This window comes from Hippocampus zosterae, chromosome 12 (assembly GCF_025434085.1).
Source record: "Hippocampus zosterae strain Florida chromosome 12, ASM2543408v3, whole genome shotgun sequence".
Classification (NCBI taxonomy): Eukaryota; Metazoa; Chordata; class Actinopteri; order Syngnathiformes; family Syngnathidae; genus Hippocampus; species Hippocampus zosterae.
The window spans coordinates 10,034,476-10,055,898 of record NC_067462.1 but is presented as its reverse complement, the minus strand read 5'-3'; the positions used below and the strand labels follow the sequence as shown (position 1 = coordinate 10,055,898).

The following is a 21,423-nucleotide window of genomic DNA, read 5'->3' as shown; positions in this document are numbered from 1 at the left end:
ACCGGCGAAATAAATGTCATGTGCGAGCCCCTGCCCACGAGCCTTACCTTGACATAAATTGCCAGATTGTGACACCACAGTACAACAAAAGTCTGAATGTCTCGCTCACAGACACATTTTTGGAAGCTGGCAGTTAAAATATTTACTCTTAACATCACACGGGAGAGAACAAGCAAACCTGGGATTCAAACCCTGAACCGTAGAACAGTGAGGCAGAAGTGCTAACCGCACTACGTATTTCCAAGCTGTCTTGATCGCCGCAGAATTTATTCACTCATGTAATCCTCAATTTAACGAGCCTTTTGCACGTAATATGCCGAAATACAGCTCGATCTTTCCTGGTTTGAAAACGGCTTTATTCTGCATGTGATGTTTCGACGACTGTCACACTAACCTGAACAAATGCTCATTGTATTTGTAAGTCCCCTTCAAGGCTCCGAGCAGCAAATTGGGGAAGCGCTTTTCGATTTATGTCTATTCTTTCCTCACAAATAGGAAGTAAAGTCAATATTCTTCCTCGGAGTAGAAAATAACGAACTTGGTGTTTTTGCATTGAGGTTTTTTTTCTTTTCATTCGATCACAGGGACATATGCTGTATGTATTTTCGGAATCCAGACATTCAGTCTTCGGTATGTATTTAAATGTGTTTATTTTGAAAATCTTATGGTAGGGTAAAAGAGACTGAAAATGGCGAGCGCCGGATGAGTTTTACAAATCTACTATTCACATAATTAGTGTCAAATAAAGACAGACAGGGGAAGTGGCTCGGCCTTCTGCCTTGGCTCCATATAGAATCTCGCAGTGTAAATGTCGGACTGCTTGATTTTAAGAGTAGCTCCTACCCATTCCCCTGTCTTACATTGCTGCATGGTGTCAAAATTACTCATCAAATCTGGCTCATCTTTTATAATCAGAACGTAGCGTTCATTTTTCATCTGTTGAACTCTTTAAAAAGAGTCTATTTCTCCTTGTCATTGAATATTTTCATGCAATGCGGTGTCCAGGAAGGAATACAAGGTTCTGGGATAGAGCACACGTATGTACTCAGGAGCGAGGTTAAACACTGCGGGGAAATTAAACAAATAGGATTTTGGACAACAATGTCCACAGTGGAACACAACAACGCTCATGGTATTGATTGTGTTGCTTTTAGAAAAGAAAATGAGATCACTTTCTTTAAAAGTGCTTACTCAAGACTATGAATACACAAATGTCATCCTGCACAACATAAAAAATGGGGAAGCCATTAATCTGCAACAGATGTGATGTCATAACGTTTTGTGCAAAGAAGCCTTTACTGCTCTGTGTTAGATATAAATTGCCTTTTAACCCTTTCTTACACCCCGTAACCTGATAACATGATTAGCTGCCCACTGTAGTAACCGCTGTCGCTGAAAGGGTGAAAGAAGATGCTGTCAAATTCCCACTGGCCCTTCACGCAGACACTCCACTGTTCACGGGAGATCATTAATGTTGACTTTAGATCCCAGTGCCGATCCTTGTCCATCACCTTATTTCAACGTGTTTTGTCACCTTGCTACAGCGCCCCCGCTGACATTGAATTAATATTCATCTCCACCTTGAGACCTTTGCAGAACCTCTCATCAACACCGCCGTAGCAGCCCGCGAGCACTGAGGATTCTGACTTTAATTATGGGCTCTTATTATCATTGCACAATGACCACAGAGGTCGATAATTCTTTTCTAAATTGACCCTGCGAGTGTTTTTTTTCTTTTGCCTGCCTGGTTTAAATAAAACATTTTTCTATGCCTATAAAAGAAGAGCATAAAGATCGAAATGGCGGAGCCATGAATGAGCATATGAGAGTAAACGTAAAGAGCGTGGATGTATTAAAACAAAAAAACATCTAAATGCTTTGGAGTGCATGCACGTGTTTATCAGAAAATAGACGCAACTGTATATTTCTCATTTCAGACAAAGACAGATTGAGAAGAGAGATATTATCGCATGGCACGCAATTATATTCCAAACTATGCATGAGCAGAAATGGGGTGATTTCCCGGGGGGGGGGGGGGGGGGGGGTGCTAATCCATTCAAGTACCGTGGCACCTTGTCATGCACTTCTTTAAACAAATGATATTTTTATCCCGCTGTACGGTCACGCTATTTACATGCAATTCTGCAGCTCCCAAGACTATTAAAGGTGACAAGTCCTTCTTCAAACATTACGCAGTGTTCTGGATCCCAATTTACACCTTAACTAGGTCTTCAGAATGAGTCAGGTTCTTCTTTCTGTCTGCGTGTGATTGTGCATGCGCGCGCGCGTGTGTGTGTGTGTGCGTGTATTTGTGATACAGAGAGCAGCTCTTTGCCTGCCCTTCATTTGCAACCAAGCAACGTCAACACGCATTTATTCATGTCTCATCGTGTTCTTCGCCCAAATTTAACAGGAATTTTTACAACAAGCGGAAAAGGACACATTGATAACCTGATTTTGTGATGTGTGTGTGTGTGCTAAGCTGACCCAACATGACATTACACATACAGTGAAGGCAATGGATAGCTGTGGTGAACAGCAATAATATATACAGTGTCAAGTGCCAAGCGACAAAACTTCTCCCTTTTGCCTTCATTGTAGCAGTGGTGGTCCGAAGGAAAAATATAACATGGTTCATCAAGAAAAACTGCATCCGAACCCGTTTTTGGTTTCACTGGATGTTATAAAGCAAGCTTTTAACAGCTTGCCAGACCTATTTGCCGAGACGCCATGACAGCTAATGCACGCGGCCATGCTTACCTGTAAGAGGCGAAGCTGTGACATAGCGGCTTTAGAAACCACCTTGGCACGGTTGCCTCTCCGATTCAACCTGGGATTTTTTTGGGTCAGATTTGGAAGAATTTGAGTCATCTTTTCAATTTTCCTGAATGAAGTCAACTTGTCTGTTGTCAATAATTCATTCTCATTTATTGTCAATTCACGGTCCTATAACCTCAGAACTGCGATGCCCCTTACTCAGAACCATCCATCCATTGTCGAATCTGCTGTCTTCGGGTAGTAGGCGGGGCACACCCTGAACCGCTTGCCAGCCAATCGCAGGGCACACAGAGATGAATAACCATTCATGCTCATAATCACCCCTCGGGATAATTTAGAGTGTTCCCTTAACCTACCATGCATGTTTTGGGAATGTGGAAGGAAAGCGGAGTACCCAGAGAAAATCCACACAGGCACGGGGAGAACATGCACACAGGAAGGCCGTAGCAAGAATCGAATCCTGCACATCTGCACTGTGAGGCCAGCGTGCTAACTCGTCCACCACGTGCCATCCTGCTCAAAAACAATTTCTACAATATCATACCTGTAACTCTCCAAGTAACACCCCACAAAAATGAGAAAAAAAGCCTGTTTCGGTTTATTGCTCAGAACCCCCAGCTGAATTCTCATTAGAACAGGCTGCGAATCCTTAGATCAAAAGCAATTGGCACGTGTTTACCCCCATCGACGACCCAGCAAATTGGCTCTTTTTGCCAGCGTGTGCGTTTGCGCGTGTCATTTCGAGCTACTCTATAATCAAACGTATAGACGCCCGCTCGTGGCGAGGTGAAGAGGCTCGGCGCGCTGGGATATTTACCCGACGTGCGTCACGTTATGGTTAACCTACTTTCTCTCATTCAAAAGAGGGAGAGCCAGAAGCTGGCAGCTGCTCCTCATACTTGAATGCCAACTGACTGTTCTTGTGAACATGGCACAAACATCATAGGTGGATACGGAGATTCTCTCATGCTTTATTCCTGAGCTTCATCAAAGTCCCATAAAATCATGCTAACCTGCGACTATTACACTCCTGAACGTGTTCTCAACGGTCACGGTATTAGGTACACATGCATATCTGCATATATCGAGTAATAGCATCTGATTTGAAGCATGGCTGGTTGTCAAATGACAACAAAGGCAAAGAAAGAAGCATGCTCATGTGATTATATGACACACTGAGGGCAGGATGCGGACGCTTAGCGCATGCGCTAACACGGCTAAAGAGCAAGTCATCATATCAGCTGACTTCTCTTTGTATTCCCCAGATGACTTTTTAACATTTGCTTGTCATGGCCTACGTGGGTTTTCTCCGGGTACTCCGGTTTCCTCCCACTTTTCAAAAACATGCGTGGCAGGTTAATGAACGACTCAAAATTGTCCCTAGGTGTGAGTGTGAGTGCAGATGGTTGTTGGTCTTGCCCTGTGATTGGTGGGCAACTAGTTCTGGGTGTATCCCGCCTACTGCCCGAAGACAGCTGGAATAGGCTCCAGCATGCCCACGACCCTTGTGAGGATAAGGGGATTAGAAAATGGATGGATGAATGTGTTATTCATGTGCAGTGGTGTAGAACTGCACTGCATCAGCGTGCGTGCTGCTTCGAATATTTTGTGATGCTTTATGAGAGAATCATCCTCCAAAAAAATGTAAGTGAAGTAATTCACTAACATTAATTCAGTAAAAAAAATATATATATATGAAAATATCATCATAAATGTAGTTTACTTTTTTTTTACTTTGGAAGATTTTTTTCATCATAAGCCGCCTTCTAGTTACAATCTAAATGATCTTAATATATATTTTCTATGAGCTTTATTATAAATATTAAATGTAATTGTAAAAGCTGACGCCAAAGTATACAACTTTTGTACCGAATGCCAGTGCGATGCAGTGCGCGTACCTAAAGAAGGGTCCAGTAACTCGATATCAGGGACACATTTCTCAGTCAAACTTCGTTAAAAATGCATCCGCTCCTAAATAGTAATTAATTAATGGACTGAGCCGATGTTGGCGTCTATCTCTACTCTCTTCTTACTGCCAATAAAGTGCTGCACAAAAAACACCACATCCAATCCGAAACCTTTTAAAAAGATAAATTCAATAAATGATCATTAGGAAAAGTCTTTGGATAAAGAGAGAGCAGTTGAATTGTTTGGTGCCCACTTAAAATCATCATAAACAGTCGAAATGATATCACAAATGTCAACACTTGTCGTTTTTATTATTACTCCTCATGCAGTGGGCTGCTCTGACATCTCCCACGCAAGAAATCATTAAGGAGATGTTTTAATCAGCTGAAAGACACGAGAGCAGCAATGCATGCATGCATCATTTATGCTCGCTTTACTGCCGGGGAAGTGCGCCGCAGAACTTAACTGAAAAAATAAATAGCATGGTGTTTTCTTTTGGGCTTCAGGCTCTGACAACATCGCTCAGAGAAACAATGCTCTTTAATAATTGACCAGCCAAGAGTTGTTGTTTTTGGTTTTTTTTTGTTTTGTTTTTTTTGTGTGTTTTTTTTTCATGACTGCAGTGCTGCACCATTTGTTCTCAAAAATGTTGATGTGAGCAATGAATTGAAATGGACACACGGCTCCTATTGGGAGAAGGAATGAAAACACCCCATCAGCTTTGAGGGCATTCTTCCATTTTTGGTGAATGCTTGTCTGACATTGAAAAGGCGATTCACAAAGTTAAAGCGCTTTCATACAAATAGTTTGTTCCATCAGTTGAATGGGTTTGTAAGCAATGTTTGTGTGCACAGGGTAAAATTTACACCCATACAAAAATGTGTAAGCACAAACCGATGTGGGTCTCTTCTCTTAAGTGTGTAAATAATAATAAGGTTTGCCGAACATTTTATTATAATTAATGGCAAATGGAACAAAGTTTGTTGATAACTTTCATATTTATCTTGACAATCAAGCGTGCTACAAAACAACAGCAAACACTTGCATCCTTAATGAACTGGAATACTGTAGCCATTTGACACACATGCAAATAGATTGCGGTAATTATTTGCATTGATCTTACAGAATGCCAATTGCTACCTTATTACTACATTGGGATTGTCTCTGATGCAATATTGGCAATTCTTGAAATTTCAATTTTCATGAGTAAACCGCAGCCATCAAAATAATGTATATTTAGCTCTGTGTGTAGTGAATCTGTCTTATATATTTTACCGTTTAAATTGACTGACTGTTTTCCACAATATTCTAACCCGTGGCACATCTGTATGCATGTTTCCGCTAAATCAAATACAACAAGGCAGAAATTACATACTAACTGCAAAAATGTCAACAAAAGGCATGGATGTTAAGTCACCGGTTTATTTAGCTCACAAGCCACCTGGACATCGGTTATCATGATGATTTTTGAGCGAAGTGGGAGCGTATTATTATCACAGTTGTGCCAATGCTATTGCTAATGTTCTTGTGCTAATCTGCAGACACTGAAAACAAACATTGGCTTCAATGCCATACTGAACAAAAAATATTTTATTGTTCGTAATAGTTTGAAATAAGTTTCATTTTGAAAATCACGTGCATCCATCTGTGCCTCTGTCCAAATGCTCATTTTGGTCTCAGAAAAAGAGTAAACCCAAAAGCTGGCAAAAATGCCCCCCCCCCCCCCTCCAAAAAAAAGTATTCTTCCAAAAGAGGAGCAGGGCAAATAACGAAACTCAAGAAGCACATTCCAAGAAAAAGCTGGCTGCATTTACTTTGTAATATCAGCAGGTCGGCTTAAGTTTATTGTTCATTTGATATTTGACTCTTAGCCTCCACCTTTAACCTTATCTGCAGAATATGTCACATCAGGCTCACAAATGAGTAAATGAATTAAAATTACTTCAGTAATTTGAGCCCAAGAACTCGCTGGCAGTAAAGGATTTTTTTTAAAGAAAAAAAAGATTACCGGTAATTCATTAGCCAACATTGTCACATTGAATCGAAATAATTCCAGGGCTCTCCCTGATTACAACTACAATACTTGATATGAAGTCTAAAATTGAGGTTGCCTTGGATGGAAAAGCGCAGGTGACATAGAAAGGCTTCATTTTTTGGAACCTAGCTACAATGTTCTACATACAACATGTCTACTATGGAACACATGACGAGACCGGACAATTTCTTGGAGACAAATTACATTAGCTACATTCACCGTAATGGTGAGTTGTATTTTATATACAGGTATATATTTTTCTTTTTGCCTGTCCTACAAATTACTGCATTTTCCGCACTATAAGGCACACCTAAAAGCATTTGATTTTCTCAGAAGCCGACAGTGCGGTTTATAATCCGATGCGCTTTATATATGGGTTCAATATTCTGATTTCTTGTACATAGTATTTTAAATGTTGTGTAAAGTACTTTGTTACAGTTGATGCGGTTGTGAAGGCTCTCTATAAATACAACTGTATTGTATTGTATTGTATTTTATTGTATTGTATTCTTTTAGCACACCTCCATCTAGTGGATTCATAACGCAAGCGCACCACTATTGCGGCTTCTATTCTATGCACCTTATAATGCATTGCGCCCAATATATGAAAACAGTTCTAAAATAGGTGCCTTATACTCCGAAACGCCTTATAGTGCGGGAAATACAGTATGTCTTGACATGAAATATGTTCGTCGCATAAAAAAGGTCGAGGACCATTGTACTGTGCTGAAGTACTATCAGTGATCTAATCGATTACTCAACTTCGACTGGACTTTTATCACATTGTAGTTGACTGCAAGAAATCTGTTGTCCAATTGAACCAAAAGGTGGAACTAAGTCGAGCGAAATTAAACTAGTGAAAAGTAAACTAGTCGACTAGTGTGCAAGCATATTTAAACTTGACACTTTTATACGTTAACAATTTCAATAATGCAAAAATGCACTGTTTTTTTTGGGCATTTTCACCTTGAGTAGCAAACTTTGCTCTAGCTTTTCTTGAGGTTTGCCAGTTTGTTTGTGATGGGGAGACAAAGCACTTAAAAGGTGACACTTTGGAGACCCGGGATATTTAAACATGACAGAATGCGTTAGCGTCTCGGCTTTATGCATCTAATGGCCCACTTTGTCTGAAGGAAATAGGCATGCAGTGGACTATTTTTGCCCAATTCAAAGGGAAAGAAAGTGTGTCATGACCCAGTAGCACACGATAAAAAAACGGATGAAACCTGTGTGAAGTCCTGCCGCCTCGGCCCCCTCAATGCTGTCAACATTATTCATGATTGACAGATTGGCATGCATCTGAACCCCTCCCAGAGGAGAGCCACTTTTGAACAAGAACTCTAAATAAAATGTGTGTGTAGTTTGGGAGCTTTTTGTCAGACGGGGGTCAATAAAGGGATTGTTAACTGCTGCGGGTTAGAGTGACAACGACGTGTCAGACTCCACCAAGAATAGGTGCAGGACGATGATAGTCTGGAAAAAAAAAGAAAGAAAGAAAGAAAGAAATAAAACTGCCTGGCCTGTCAATGTATTCAAAGTGGAAACCCACACAGCAGCCACCTCGAGAGGCGTCAAAAAAGTGTTGCTTTTACTGAGACGATCACTCTCACTTTTTGATTGACGCTCTTGAGTCGAGCCATTCAATGAACATAAAATAATACCTCTTTGACAAAGTCGATGACGAGTGAGGGTTAAAAACCAAAGTACATGAGCTCAGGGTTTCAATGCTGCTCGTAAATTAGTAGGATTGCACAATTACATCACGAGACTTGGAGAGACTGCTCAAATAACAAATGAAAAGACCTTCCAATGTAAATGTATAAGAAAAGTCAGCGACATATGATCATATAATAATCTGTCTTCGGACTTGGTGACGCAGCATGTGGCTCACTGTCCAAAGCTCTTTTGCAAAGTCACCATTTTGAGTGAAGAGCCGCCGTCTTAGTCAAAAGACCTTGCACACTTCATGAAGAGTTTTGCCACAACATTGCTTTTGTAGCAAGAATATATTGACTCTTCACCGTTTGTCACGATGGAACTGCTTCCTTTCCCTCAAGACAAATGGTAGAGGCCACTGCTTCTACAACTTATGTCATTTTCCACAAACAAGTTGCCTGATAGCTAAGAAATAGTCAAGCAAAAGTATCTTGCTCCACTTTTTCACCTTTTTTTCCATACATACACTGGCTGCCAACCTCATTGCAAAAACATACTTCAATTTTAGAGTCGCTATCACAATAGACACAATTATCCACTTGATCGTAAACGTACGCAAAGGTAAAGGTAAACGAAGTGAACTGAGTGAGACGAAAAAGAACATGTTACATACTCGCCTCAAGGTGTTGTGAGACAGAAAGCTCGCTGAAAATTACGTGCGCCCTGCGCGGCAGGCTTTCAGTGCAGCGTTAATGTCTTCTGCCTTCCCTGCACACATCTCGTTCTGCTCCCAATGACCAGACAAATTGCCGCCTTTGCAGAACCACATACAGACGCCGGCCCAGCGGCCATCTACTCGCTACGCCTGAGAGCCAGTCCACTCGTGGGTACTAACAGTCAAACATAAAAACACAAAATCAGAACGCTTGCAAGCAGCTAGAGTAGAATCCAACTCACTTCCATATGCCAACACAGGCCATGTTACTGATGTCATTCACTAGGCCACACCCCCAAAAAAGCACACTGATCATGCACGTTGTTGTTTTTATCATTTCCTGCTTTTCCCAACATATAGCAATTTGATTTCATATAGTTAGTTTGTTTGTTTACATTTGGGTGTTCTTAGGGTTTTACTCAGCGGTACAGTGCCATTTGTCTTTCCTAGAAACACATTTTAAAAATGTGCCGTGTGTTTTCGAAGACCGATCACCAAACAAATTAAAATTCACAGTCACTGTACACTTTGTTTTCGTTGCCACTTTTGTCGGCGACTAACACGTAGGTCCTTTGAGTTTATTTTCCAACTATTACATTGTGTTCACTGAGACAGGTGTACCTAATGAAGTGACAAGTTCAGTAAGCCAGCTCAATACTCCACAACAGCTTTGAATCCAAACGGCACAAAATTAAATACAAATTCATTGTCTCCATGTCACTGGGTTTGTTAATTCAATTCAACCGCGATCTCAATTCCGCATCTCTTACAATTAGCTTTGTAAAGCTCTGCTGACAAATGAATGTAATCGAGAGATAGAAGCGAGTGAGAATGTTGGCTGGGCGCTGGAAAGCTGCCCACCGTTCTACCGTGCCACTAATGGTGTTTGCTTGCTGTGATCACCACTGTGATGGATTAAAGGCAGGGGTCACATTTTGTGTGGTGCATGTAAATGGATTCAAGGAAAATGGAGAGAAAAAATCGGACTTTTGAGAAATCAGCGGGGTTGATTCCAAAAATGTGAGAATAAAACCATTTTGTGAGTATGAACTCAGGAGACCGTGAGTGTGTTTTATAATGTACCTGAGGGCGAGAAGTGGGCGATAGCAGACAAATTTGGTTTAAAATGCTGATGTAGGATTGGAACTCAGCCATAAACCAACGACCTACTTTATTCAACAAAAAAAATCACGAATGACCTCATCCCGAATGAAGGTGTTCACTCGCTTTTGAGTGACGTTGAATTGAGGCGAGAAACAAATTGAAGAAAGGTACCATTTTGGGCCATGTGAGACGTCAGCAAAATGAGCAAGAATACATCTGAAGCCAAGTTAGAATACAAAGGACAAGCTCTTTTTATTTGGCTTTTTTTGTGGCAGATGTATCAACAAAAGCTAGCCATGAACAATCACCCACGTGGTCAAACATCGGCGGTTTACACAGTCAGCCAAGTCATTTGACCTTGGACTTTAAAGTGGTCTTTGTGGCCTCTGTTTGTATAGCCTTGAGTGCTAATGCTTGTAAGCTGAGTCGGCTTGGTCTCTTCTGCAACCTAGCCGACAATGAATGCGCTTTACCCGATGATTAAAGGAATACTGTCACAACAAATTGATGATTAATTACTTTAGAAATCAGAGATCATTCAGTAAAAAAATGAATGAAAGTACATTCAGTGATGATCATATGTATTTTTAAAAAGGGATTTGTAACCCAAATATATATATATATATAAGGCATTTTTTCAGCTGCGACTACAGTGGACCGTTTATCATGTTATCAGGTTACAGGGTGCATGAAAGGGTTAAAGTAACATTTTGACGTAATTTATTGTCCAACAAGGTTAAGCAGACATTAAATCATCACCTAATGTAATGAAGCACATGACTACATTTTGATCACCAGGGATTAGCATAAGGCAGCTAACCTGTTGGTGCCTAATGCAAAAAGCTAACATAGAAACAAACAGCTTCATTCTACAATCTTAACTCATTTCTCCTTGACAAAAAGATGGATTTAAATTCAGGACACCAGTTACATGATCCAAACAGAAGCCATTTGCTCATTCAATTGTGGTCACTCCCAAAAGGAAACAAAAAAAAAAAGGCGAACAGCAATGGAACAAAAGCAGGCAGTCGAAACCTACAAAAATAGGCATCACCTTTGCTCGGCTGACTGACACATCATTGTCGACATCTGCAACTGATCATTTGAAATGAAATAAGGTCTTTTCATGTACTGTATGACTGCCCACGCTCCGAACGATGTTTCAACGCTGTCACATTTTTCCACAAAAATTCTGGTCCAAATATGTTGCACAGTGGATGAGTAGTTATCATGTCTGCCTCACAGATCAAAAGTTTGGAGTGGAATCTCAACTCCGGACCTTTCCTGTGTGTTGTTAGCGTTCTCCCCTGTGGTTGTGTTGGTTTTGCATGGATGGGTGGATTTTGGTCACCATCCAAATTGTTCAATTTCCCTGACATTCGATCTTCAACTTCGCAGCCCCCCTCTCTTGATGGACCGCATTTTCGATGTAAACACCCTCAAGTAGAGAGGATTAAAGGTGAAGTCGAGAACAAATCCTTGTTTCCGGATGTGTTTGTGACCTTTTAGACATTCCGGAATGTGCTCTCAATTCTATATGGCAATACGGGCCCAACTAGATGAAAATAGCAAGCCGCTATTATCTCGACTTTTAAGGGCAATGTAAAATAGAACCCTGTCCCATTTTTTTCGTCATTGAAATAGTTCAGCGCTGAAGGAACACCCATCAGTAAAGTAGATATTGTAATGCAAATGTGGAACCACTCAGCAATATGGATGATGCCGTCCTCTCACCTCTGATGAACACTATACGCAACACCTCCTACGACACAAATCACAGGTCTTATTTGCCTTTTTGCAAAGTGACACCAATACAAGCAATTAAACCAAATCAGGTCACGCGTTACATCTGCGTGCATTTCCAGTGGGTGATTAGTTTGCTATGTATCAAGGTAATCGGTGATGGGGTGAAAATGTCCATATCCCGTAGCCAGTAATAACACCATCAAGAAGACGTCCATGATGAGATCATTTGAGGGAAATTGCACGTGCCCACACTGATGTTAGTTTGACTTTGCACTCGAAACCTGTCTCATTATCGAAATGACTTTCCCCATCAAGTCCGAAAGGGTCAATTGCGCTGCTGATTTTTCTCCAAAAGAGCAGCTTGTTTTTCTTTGTGATTTGCTTTCGAGGTGCACTGTTGGAAGAAGAAGAAAAAAAATTACCATCAGAACCATTTTGCCCTGTGACTGCAAGTTCAACGCGTGTGTGTCTGTGTGAGTGAGTGAGGTGTGTATAAATCACGGGCAAAGAACACCAGCTGTTCACAATCGAAGGGTGTCCTCCTGAATTCTAATAAGCATTCTTACCACCTCTGTCAATGATTTTTGCATGTTTGTCAAAGGACTATGCCAAAAATTGCCAGCAGGAGTTTTCATTAAAATTGAGAGTAGCGGCTTCATCATTTGATGCTAAATTTATTTTTAATGGACTTTTCACTCGATCTACTAATCCTTGTGGAAATACAATATAACAATTATTTGGAGAAATACTTCATAATTAGGGTTTGAGCATGAAGGCCCTCTTCGAAATATTCTTCCTCCCGCTAATAACTTTAATTTCTAGGAAGTGGGGTGCTCAATGTGCTGGAATACTCACCAATTTTGTGAGCCCGGTGAAAATATCTGAATGTTACGGGTCCCAATCTCCCCTAAGTAACACCACCAGGAGAAAAAAAAGCCCCGTTCAACAGTTTTCCTGATCCATATGAAATTGAGTGATTGTGTCACGAAAAAATCCGTGGCCCAGTGTTCAAAATGAACAAGAAACTGGCTTTTTTGGTTTGAAGAAACCATTTGGGAACACATTTAATGGCTCGTATTTTGCCAAACTTCTACAGAGGATCGGTCCAAATTAGTCCAGTTGTGTGTAAGTGTGTTGCACAGATGGGCAATGCTAATTTAGCAAATGGGATCATCCACTGAAAGACTGATTTTACAAAAGATGGAGAAATGTTGCTGAAGGTTTCTTCAAATACACCTTCACATTCAGTACTCATATACTCGGGGGTCATCAGTAGCGCTAGGGCTTGTTCTAAAAATCGCCCGCCGGTGATGGGACATTGTGATTATCCAGGAAAGTGTAAACGCTTGCTGAGAGTAACAGAAATAAAGCGTAGCATATTGATATGTATCCATTTCCTACCTTGTTCAATCATTGTTGATAACATGTGAGATATCATGAATCATTTCATGCACCCTGTAACCTGTTGACATGATAAGTAACTGTAGTAACCGCTGCCCCTGAAAGGGTTAACATGGTCAGTGTCTTCACCAAGGCTGTAAGTAAATTTTTTTCCCCTTTGAGGGGCAGTTTTGCCAATCAATGAATTCATTTGAGTACCTTTTTGAAGAGCATTTTTTAAAGTCCCAGGGACCTGAAGCAAGACTTTTATTCAACCCCCCTGCCCCCCAAAAAATACCACAATATAACTGCTGAGGGAAGAAATATTTTAGTGTCCAACTGGAAATTCTATTGAATAATCATTTTTGATTACGTGTATTTTTGCTTGGTTAAAGAGCTATTCTGAATACAAAGGAGAAAATAAGACAAATTGGAACAAATTAGCATCCACTGTATTTTGTCACCATGGTAATAAACACGTCACAAATTTGACGGTCGCCATAATTAACATAGACAAATCCCTCCGCAGGTAGAACGTCATGTTAGTAAGGTAAATTCGTATTAACACCACCGTAAAAAAAAGCCGCCTTAGACCTAAGGCAAGGTAAAATGAACGCTAGTGGGCATCTTCGCTGCAGAGCAAGGTCTGAGTTTATTCCACATGACACGATGCAAATGCAAATTTTGACTCGCAGCTTGCGATACAAATCCATTTATTTCCAGCCTTGCTTCACATCGATGAAAATGATTGCTTATTAATAATAACGTATACTGAAATGTAATTTGAACAAATGTGTTGTGCCGCTACCCACGAGGTAGCTTTCGGTTTTGACAAGGTTGTTGGTATTCGACTCGATGTGAAAAATATATTGTGGCTCGAGAACTGACTCTGAGTTTTCACACTGCCTCATGATAGCTCACTGGCTAATGTTTGTTGCATCGGTGCCTGAGGCTTAACCGGATCACCACTGGTGCTCATATATGTTAAATCTAGCCGCCTATTTGCATGAAACATAAAACAAGTGATTATAGGCCTTATGTCGGTGGCGGTATCATCGCTGTCTGTCAACAGAATCACATTAGACCTCCCCGCGGCCCCCTTTTACTTACATTTATCAGAGCAAGCAAGAAGCCATCACTTTGTGGAAGAGATCCAAAGCACGGAGCAGATCCCGGGCAGATTTATTTCTAATGAAAGATGAAGTTGACCTTTAAGAGACAGAAGATCGGGTATATTTGGGCTAATATCTATTAACGTGACGGATTTTGAGGAGAGTTTATTCAAGCCACTGGCCTCGGCTTGGCTCTTGAGTGCACTTGTAGTAGCGGCTTGACAGCTGATGTCACGTATTCATATGCCGCCCAACCCCACCACCTCACCCGCCTCCCCTCTCCTTTGTTGATCAAATATGTACTAACCGCCCTCTGGCTGTCGTTTCATATCACACAGACAACACAATACTATCAATTTCTTCCTTGTGTATTTTCCCTGAATGTCAAACTCAACACTCCCTTGGGCCAAAGTAATTAAATGACAGCTAATTCGTTTCATAAAATACTCATTAGCATCATGTTGTGATTCAGACACCTTTGTCGTTCAAAGGTGGTTTGTCGGTTAAAGTGTCAAATGCCTTGACAGTTTTTTTCTCAGGCATTTTTTTTGTTTTAGTTTTAGGTTTTTTTTTCGTGCATAAGTTCTCGAGATATATGTAAGCGAAACGCCAAAATCAATTTATTTCATTGACTGTGATTTGAGATTGGTTTTGAGCCATACATAACATTGTCTGCAGGGCTCATTAGGGTCACGGGTGATCTGCGGTCTATCCCGAATGACTTTCGGCCACAGGCGGGGTACACATCGGACTCATCTAGAGCTCATTATAAGAAGGGTTTCCAATCCTCATTTATTTGAAAAGGGACTAAAAACACTGCAATATGCATGACATGACAGTAGAGTGGTTGGTTATTTCACTTCAGAATGAAAGTAATTTTCCTCCTGGGAAAGATATCCATGGAATGTATGTATATAAAAAAAAATCATAAACGTTACAAAATTATGCAGAATCTATCGTCTTTTTTTATTCTGACAAATTCTCAATGTTGCTAAGTACACGTTAAGATGTGAATATGACCTGGAACCTGCAAAAGCTAAAGTAACCTCAAAATTAAGCCGCTGAGGTCTAGCGTCCCCACTTAGTTTTCGTCATTTTACCGGAGCGTGATTTAAGGTTTTATGGCTGCTCTAAAATCCAGGGGATTTATATCTTGCTGATTTATGTGGCAATGATTACTTCTTCTAGATACTTGGTTTTACAGCAATGGTGGTTTCCCTCAGATTTAGGCATTTTGCCAAATGCATTGATTTTGAACTAGGATCATATTGGATATTCTAATTGGATCATATTACTTGCACTTGTATCCACAACTGTGGAACTATCGTCTTTATTTTCATAGGTTGCCTGACAAAAACAGGCAACCTAACAAAAAAAAAGACAGACTGGGATTAAAAAAAAAAGAAGATTTGCGCAGTAGTGGTCTAATTGCAAATGCCGTAATCTATCATTATTTCACGAAAGATGATAGATAACATTGATTTATGCTAACATGAACACACCCAATCTCAAGCACGACTTAACCTTGTGAGAATTCTATCAATCTTCTAACCTCACTTTCTGGGATGTTTTTGCAGGAGGTAAAGCTTAATTTTATGGGCGTTGCCATCTTGGAAACTGAAATAGGAAAAGTGCAGAATGTAATAAAGGACTGCCCCCTTTATTTCAAAATTGAAAGTAAACCTTGATTTACGCCACTAAATACCAGAAAGTTATTTCTCAAATTATTTCAAAATACAAAATTGGAGTAAGGACACTCAAGTCTTTTTCCTATTTTTTTTTTTATAAAAAAGAAGCACTTCTTGCCATAATTTGCCCACGAAAAGCATGCACTGTACATTTAAATGTTTGGTTGATCTTTTTTTTCCTAAAGCATGAAAAAAGCGATTGTGTTTTAGATACAAAACAAGCTACTATCACAACATAATACTGACTTTAAAAAAACTACCAGAAAATGCTTGAAGTAGCAAACATATTCTAAAAACACGCATGTTGATTTCACCGCATACTTGAAATTGTCCATAGTTACTTACAGGCTACTTTGACTTCTTTTTCGGCGAGCCTAATTTTCAATGAAAACTATGCTGGCCGAGCTCATAAAATCCTGGATGAGACCTCGTTGAAGTTCTTACTTTTAGTTGTTGGGGTAAATCCAAATTTTGGTCGTTGTTCAATGAAAAATATGTTTGGTATGTTCATGGTTTCATCTTTATTCGTTCGTGCCTTTTATGGAGAACTCAGCAAAAATAGGATATTGTTGCGGCTTTTACAAACTGACACTGTACTCTCTTATCGGATCACCGACATCTGGTGTGACGTATAAACGATTCGTCAAATGGCGACAATCGCTTTCAAAACAACGATAAACAATTACGACTGTTACGTCGCTGATGTTACTTCCTATGCTAGAAGCGTGCCGGTCCCACTTCATGATCCCGTTTCTTGCGGTTTATTCCAAACAGGAACGGGAAAAATAAAAGGCGGCAACTCCAGCTTTTTACAGGCAATGTGCGAGCATATCACATCTTATATCGCATATTCAACAAAGAGATCAGGGCTGGCGAACCCCTGCAGGTTTAAACGAGCTCTTTGTTTGGGTTTAGATCCAAAGCATGAAAATTCTCTGTCATATTTTAATATCCCCCACCCCACCCCCGAGGGCACGCACGCTGCCGTCAATGACATCCGTCAGTCCAAATGAAAATGACCCTCTCCCCACCCTTACGTTGATGTGTCGCGCTCTCGCGTGCGGTTCCCGAACCGAGCGAAACCATCTTGCCACGCGGAGGTGGAAGACGAGCTCTTAATCGGCTGTGTTGTTGAATGAAAAATTGAATTAAAAGCTTAAGTGAGCGGGGCGAGCGTGTCAATTTTGCACAAGTGAAAATGGCGCTCTCCTTGTCCCATTTCCATCTGAAAAGATGGCTTGTGTATGTAAAATGTGGAAGAATGGGAGTATTACGCCGATCACTTTCATTGTCTGTAATTCCTTTTCACCGCGACTGTCATCAATCTGGGGAGACAAGTCGCATTCATCCAACGCAACACGCTAGTCTCTAATCGGCATTCAGCTCCACAGCATAGCACTTTTCTGTACCGGGGCTCTGTGTAATCAAGGGAAAAAGGTTTATTCCAAAGCCAATTCTTCTTAATTATGGCAGAAGTGGAGGTTCAAACTGCTTTAGTGAGATGGCATTAAAGACAACGGGAGAGCTAAGTGTAGTGTGTGTGTGTGTGTGTGTGTGCGCGCGCGAAAAAAGGAAAATTGTTGAGCCCTCATCTACTTGACATTCCTCTCACCTGTCTGCCGACATTCCCCCGTGATCTCAAACCTCGGGACTGATCCACATGAAATGATGCCGTGTTCTCTGTCTGTATTTCAATGGGATGAGTTGCTGTGACCCACGCAATCTCCCTCTCGGAGACTATTTCAACTTATGCAGATGAGCTCATCAGAGCTTGCCTGCTGAGATGAGACATCTAGGTCTGGAACGGTGTCAATAAAGACGGCAAAACAAATGCAAATCAAAATCCAAATTAATGTGTTTTACCCGAGGAGGAAGCCGAGAGTCGCACTTAGGAGTCGGCGCTCTGTAGATGACAGGATTCTGTTTTCCGCCAGCCTGTGCGCAAACGCGCACGCACGCACACAACACACACGAGGCATTCTCAAAGTGCTCACCGTTGAAAGGGAGGTATAAAAATCTCCAGAATCTACGCCGAGAAACAAGAGTTTTCTCTGTTGTTCTTTTAGAGATTAAAAAGTCAAAATCACTGCTATATTTGCCGAATCCATCTGGGTAAACATGCGGCCGCGGTTATACTCAGTCGCTCTTCATGGGCTCTGTAGAGCAAATGAATTGGTTGTGGTCCAGAATTTTCTAGCAGGATTCTTCCAGTCCTGCTGATGTTTATGTCCCCGTCGTCCTCCGAGTGAATAATCTTGCAGCCTCGTTTGCAAAGCAGGTTAGCTCCAGAAAGGGAATCAACCAACGGATGGATGCGCCGAATGTTTTATGTATGCGGACCAAGGCCTTTTGTCACATGCGCCCACTCTTTCATTCTCCATTTTGCTGAAGGTTGCATTTGAGGCTGGATTTACACCGTGTGTCTAAAGTGGCTAAATGTTAAATTCCATTTACATCTATTTTCAACGTTTCTCTAACCAATAACTCTTGGTTTATTTACTGAATACTTGAAACGACACACACAAACACGCGTCTCAAAGTGCAAGTAGTCTCACTGAACAAGTGTCGTTGGGCACAGGCAACACAAAGTAAATCAAAACACTTAATCATTTAAGTCCCTGGAATGTGAAACTAAATGTTTTCTGAATTTTGACACACCGCAGAGAAGAACAATTTGAATGAATAAAAAGATCAGTAAATGTATAAGAGGAGGCGTCAAGATCATGAAAAATCGGTGTCCACTCTCAAATGCTGCGGCCGTGTCACCTGAATATTTTAGAATGGTGCCCCAACTAGCGATCAGTTATCAATCAACATGTCACTACTACAACCTGGAGAACGAATGCTACTTCATGTAGCTACTTATGCCTTGTTCCAGGTAAATATCGCCTCCATGGCTGGACTATATCCCACACATAGACACATAAAAAACAAAAACAAACCAACAAAACCCCCACCACTTAAGCAAAACATAAATAAATAACATCTGGAAAACTAAATGCAGAAAACCAGTTTCGTTGTTCTCCATCATTTTCAGCAAATATCTCCAAACGTATATAATGTATTGAGAAACAAATCTCAAAATTCACTTTATAGAGCTGGGATGGGCAATTTAAATGCTGGAGGCAGGGTGGGGCACACACAATTTCATCAGTGCTATAGGTGGGACCATATAGGAAAACATATCTCCTCACCATCGGTATGACAAGAATGTTACAGGGATGTGATTAAAACATTTTAAATGATGATGCTTTCAATGAATCAATTTCTACAATGATTCAGTGGCATTGTCCCAAGTTGATGTCATATTTATGAACGACTTCCACCAATATGTCTGCCCGCGCCTCAATCAAACACATCAAAATTGCGTTTGACCACCGTCGCCACGTATTAGACCTGCTTTTTGCAAGTCTAAAGTTTCATCTAATTTGTAACCAAATGTTTAGATGCGCCGGTAGTATGGCGGAGCACGTCTACCAAATTTACCAACGCGCTGAACTAGACCATTGCCCCGGCACAAAAATGACAATGCACCCATTTTAATGTTGAGGGCCCTTTACGCAAACCTGGTTTGAATACAAATAGTAAATATAGGGTAAACACCTTTTCGGGCCTTTTCTGACTTTTCTTGTACATCTGAAACTACTGCACTGGTAATCATCTTCAATGGTTTTCCGTGTTTTCGTACCTATAAACATCACGTTCAGAGCATAGTCAAACATTTCATGTTTTCACTGTAGTTTTGATTCACACCAAATTTGGTTGTTTTTTCCCAATTTTTTGCTTTGTGTGTGGGGGGGGGTATACAGCATCGATTAGCAACGTGAGGCTTGCATTGAGCATATAACCACACTGACCAATAATTACATTCAAATAATAACTTTTACATTTTCTTTTAGAAATATATATATTGCTCTTTGGAGGTCAATTATGGTTAAACATGTACAAAGAATAAATCATCATGAAATTATCTCCATTTTGTATTTACAAGTGTTAACACTTATAGCATTATGAGTTTGGTTGTTTGCTGATGAAATAACCCATTTTACGCCCCACAGGGATTATTAAAATTTAATTTGATTCTCACTCCTCTCAGAGTTCTTCTGTAGGAGAAAGGGGGGTGTCTCATCAGACTTGAGTGTTATCTATCTGTCTATCTATTTATCACACTCCTGTCCTGTCACTTGTCTGTTTGAGATGTTTAAAATAAATAATGCAAAAGGAAAAAAAAAACTACCTGACGCCTGAAGCTCTGGCGGCTTTGAATTAGCATCGCCAACGCTTTGTGACGCTATATACGCGGCACATCAAGAGAGTGAGTCAACTCGTCTTGTGATGGGGTGCACCAATGTACAGTGCAATGTTTCTTTATTTGTAGTTAAAAATATAGAGAGCAGTGACAAGAAATAAGGGAGAGGGGGAAAAAAAACACGCTGAGCTCCTCCAACAAGGATCTATGTTCAATCCCTCTAAAACATACCTGCTTTCATAGTGCATTGCTATTATTGGAACATTTGCAGGATCTTTTTTTTTTTGGTGTTGTTAAAGCAACACTATGCAGTATTTCAACTTTAAAATAGCAGTTTGAAAATGATGTTCTATTAAATGTGAGTTAGCATGTCCCTGGTGGATTTCCTCTTTTGGTGCTAGTAGTTGGACACAAACGACAACAATTGATTGTGAGCTGAGGATTGGCTATCCTATTGTTCGTGAGGCCTGCCGCACACCAAGCACATAAAGTTAGTCATCGACTCTTCGCCCCACGAAGCCATAGGGCACGATGAATAACTGCAACCCTGTATCGGGTATTGAGGCTACACATGCAATTTACTGTGGTGTGTCATTTTGAATTAAATCACAAAAACATGGTGCGATTGTCAAGGAAGAAGCAGATGGTCACAAGGGAGACAGGCTGTTGGCACAGATCGATCTTTTCGTGAACCCTTGCGCATTTCTAATTGCATGTTACATCTGTGACATTTCTGTGAGATTCACATTAAAAGCGGTTGACGAGCGTAGATCACTCACAAAAACACGTCGTCAAATCCCGCACATTCCGCTACTGTTCAGTGGCTTTCGGTGACATCGCTCAGTGTGCGGCGGACTTAAGTTAAAAGGTTGGGTGAAAAGCTAAAAGGTTCCGCTCAAATGATTAGACTATGAATTTTAACGAATTATTTTTCAAACTCTTACACCAATGCTGATTTTTTTGTATGTGCTTATGGTTTTTATTTTTTTGATTCTTTTTACTGATTACGTCTTTTTTTTAATCATAAAATCAATATATTTTGCTGTTGCTTT

The 21,423-nt window shown here is 40.6% G+C and overlaps 2 long non-coding RNA genes across 2 annotated transcripts in view; both read left to right on the top strand.

Moving 5' to 3' along the window:
• Positions 1 to 21,423, top strand: part of LOC127611826 (uncharacterized) — a 50,616-nt gene that overhangs the window by 16,140 nt on the left and 13,053 nt on the right. The gene's annotated exons all lie outside the window — the stretch shown is intronic.
• LOC127611829 (uncharacterized) lies at positions 5,994 to 8,211 on the top strand. Its single transcript, XR_007965474.1, has 3 exons — positions 5,994 to 6,941; positions 7,270 to 7,558; positions 7,610 to 8,211. It is a non-coding gene; the product is annotated as an uncharacterized LOC127611829 (long non-coding RNA).